The sequence below is a fragment of the Ruditapes philippinarum genome, unplaced genomic scaffold, assembly GCF_026571515.1.
Source record: "Ruditapes philippinarum isolate M1 unplaced genomic scaffold, ASM2657151v2 ctg1914_1_1_1_1, whole genome shotgun sequence".
In the NCBI taxonomy this organism is placed as follows: Eukaryota; Metazoa; Mollusca; class Bivalvia; order Venerida; family Veneridae; genus Ruditapes; species Ruditapes philippinarum.
This window is the reverse complement of record NW_026853824.1, coordinates 16,729-20,502: the sequence shown is the minus strand read 5'-3', so window position 1 is coordinate 20,502 and position 3,774 is coordinate 16,729. Positions and strand designations below refer to the sequence as shown.

General features: G+C 38.0%; 1 pseudogene; it reads right to left on the bottom strand.

Annotated features, from left to right (window-relative positions):
• Positions 1–1,989: 1,989 nt before the first annotated feature.
• On the bottom strand, positions 1,990–3,574 carry LOC132738082 (uncharacterized; annotated as a pseudogene).
• Between the last annotated feature and the right edge of the window lie 200 nt (positions 3,575–3,774).

Genomic DNA, 3,774 nt, shown 5'->3' with positions numbered 1-3,774 from the left:
AAAAAAACCCAAATGATCTTTGCGAACCGAATCTGTCTTACATTGATATTCACCTAGAACTTTAACTGACAGTCTTACCTATTGCGCTACCTGGACAGTTGGTAAATATGTTGATATTTTAACTAATATCGTAAAAAGATGATAAATACAATATGATAATTGTTAACACCGTAATAGTGGACTTGACCACCGCGTCACTAAATAATTATCCTAAACGTACAGTACGTACGTAAGATATAATGCGTAGTAAATAATAGCGCTAGGACACGTGACAGTAATAACGCATTACAATTGGTTACCTTTTACTTATATTATTTCCCACGGATAAATGCGCATAAATAAAACTTTTATTTAAGAAATAATATATCCCAAACTGTGATTTTATTGCTCAATAACATCACTGTTTGGAGTTCGGATGCGGGGAATTATATCACGAGGGCGTAGCCCGAGTGATATAATGATGCGCATCCGAACGACAAACAGTGATGTTATCAAGCAATAAAATCACCGATTTGGATATATTATTTCGATTCTAACACGACATCAACAAACAAAAGCTGCCGTACATGATAATTAGCTAAATGGCGAATGATTTGTTTCCGTACTTATTGTCAGCGCGTCACATTTTTAGTGATTACGTCACGTGTATAATGATTACGTCACATGTCTAAATATAGAAAGTCAAACAGTGATTTTATAGCATAATAACACACACTTTCGGTTCTTCTATGCTCAATAGGAAAAAATGCGGGTCGTGTTAGAATATGAAATAGTACTATAATGTAATGAGCTTTATTGAGCTGTTATAAAAAGAATTTCTTAAACACTACGCGCACTGTGCATAAACAATGCACGCAGAATAAGCAATAATTATAATAGCATCAATTAATCAGTTAATCAAAAAGTGTTATTTGACACACTAATGCTTTACAAAAGTCCTAATTCTAAAGAAGAGACAATTGCATGTATTTTGCCATTATTGTCTTTGACAAGCATCTTATCGTCGAAGGTCCATGCTGATTTAAGATGTCGAGCCTTCACCATCTGTCTGACCTCCTTCATAATCTGTGCTCGTTTCTTGGTTAAATCCTCATTAAGGTACACATTTTTATAAGAATGACAATCATGAAGCTTTTTTTTTGTTTTAAAGAAATTGTCTACGGAAGCGGTAGCTAGTAAATTTTACTAAAATGTCACGTTTTGCATTTAATTTGCTGCCTGTGCGATGAGAACGGTCGATGTCCTCGATATCTATTTCCGTGACCATTTCCTTCGCCATCTGAAGAACAATATTATCGGTGTTTTCTCCTGGTACAACTGGAAATCCGGAAATCCGAACATTGTTTCGCCTACTGTACTGCTCGCTCTCATCCCTAAGTAACTCTAGCTCTTCAACCCGTCCGGTAACTTGTGTTTTCACCTTCTAGCTTGCAAATCCTGTCTTCATATACTTGGGATACAGAGGAGATTATGGCCTTTGTAGCTTCCGTAGGCAATATCCGGTTATCTGCCCCCCGGGGCTGAAAAATTCTAATCGATTTTTTATGACAGCCTTGTGCTAAACATTTCTCATCTGGATCATTTAGGCGCTTGAAATACGCATGCGCATTAAAAATAAAAATATTTACTTACCTTGCGTTATGTCATGTACACGTGACAACTATCAAAGGTAAGATATCTTTTTCTTGAAGGTGTATCACAGAATATAAACAAACCAAAAGTCCTTATATATTTACACTATAGCTGACTGCTTAAATCGTTGCATGTATGAAGAGGTCCTTATCTAGGACTTTATTACTTCAAAGTAACATTATGCGATCTTTACTGAAAGTCGTCATCCGAAGATGACCACACCAAATAATTTGACTTCGTTTATGGTTTGGTTCTCTTCTTTTATGGGACTTTTTTTCTCCGATTTCGTCGGTGCGTAACCTGCAGGATGGCAAACATTATCAGTTTTGGTTTTCTTCCTGGTACCTGTTCTGATATCTAAACTGGTTCCTGCGACGACAATGGGGCATTTAGGCGCTTACACAACGGTTTCATCCAATGAACTGTCTGAAAACAGGTCTGACTATAATGCACTGTTTCTGGCCGAAGATTTGCAGATTTCCTTTCCCGTTGCGCAGCTGTTGGAACATCTTCATCAGATGAAATTGTGACGATGTCATCTTCAGGATGTGAAGATGGTGAAGGCGTAGTTCGTGGAATTGGTGGTGTTCCTGTTAGATAGGATTCAGGGTTTTCATCTACACTGGAACTTGATTCGCTCCCCGCATCTGTTACTTCTGGTTCCACTGTCCAGTTTGTCATGTTTCCTACTGTTCCTGACCAGGAATCAAACAGTGGGGTAGTGTACATATACTGAGGTGGTTCCTGTAGCGTATAAATTGATCTCAGGAGATCAAAGAATGCCCCATATAGGTCGCCTTTGACATCAGCACGCCACATAATCTCCGCCATGTGACCTTCCCATTGATTTGCTTTAGTTCAGGACATCTTCCGAAAATGGTCTTTAGCATCCTTCCAGGCCCTTTCTATTCTATTCGTATGTACCGTAACTATGTCCCCGGTTTCAAGATTTTTGTAATCCTTTTTAAAGGGAATATTTGTGTAACACAGAGAAATGTCGGTACCCCAATCAATTTGTTTACAGTAGGCAGTCCATCCATCGCTGAAAATGGTGCTTCCCTTTTCTACGTGGCGTTCGATAAATTGGATGAGCGTTGCATTCGATCTGTCCTCTACAGGATACAGGATAACGGTGTTAGAGCTCCTCTCTACCATTCCAAACACCCATACCTATTTAAAATCATAAGATAATTTTTTATTCATTATTGCATTACATGAAGTAATTAGATATGAAAATGACAGTAATAACATATTACTAAAGGTGTATACCCGAGTTAACGAATTACACATGCATATCGAATGCAAAAGAAAGGTACAAATGTACATGTAAAACAAATGTATGCATATATATTTTAAAGAATAATTTTTCAGTGTAAAGACTGCTTACTTTTAATCCCTTTTTAGGATTTCCTCGGTGAAATTTCACTCTACGGCCAAAGAGGGATTCGTCAATCTCCACTTCCCCGATAAGCACACGATGCTTCATTTGCGATGAAAATATTTCTTGAATATCTCCCTTATAAAAGATGCCAAGTCAACAGCTGTGGTCTTGTAGTGCACACCGGCGGAAAGAGATACGTGCCTAAGAGGATTTTACAAACATGAAAATGTCCTGAATGCAGAGTTTTGAATTTTCGAAAAAAGAATTCGTCCTGATGGCAACCTCATGGTTTCTGTTTTTATTGCATCGTAGAGTGGCTCCTGAAGGTCTACCGGCCCTTTGGCTTGGCCTCATGATACCAGAACACGCATCCTCGCCGTTTGAGCAAGGCATGCTTTTAAGAAGCAAATTATTGTCCATAAGCCATTTATTCAACGCAGTGTCATCCTGGTTCATCAATATGAAGAAATTCCAGGGATTTTGCAATTCACATATTTGAATTTCGTCAGCGTTCAATATTCTTTTTCTGTAATTTCCCGCATTAATGCTTGAAGACGCCATATCTATTCAAGAACTGAAGGAAGACTAGAACACGAGGCACGGACTGCACAGCGTAGTGAGCAAGAGTAGTGAGCCGTGAAATCATATAGCAAGGGGTTCATATGGGATTTTACATGATAAAGAAGAAAAGCTTGTTTAAAATATGAAGAAATTTTATTTCCTCTACGGAATGAAGTTATAAATTTTACAGCTAAACACTT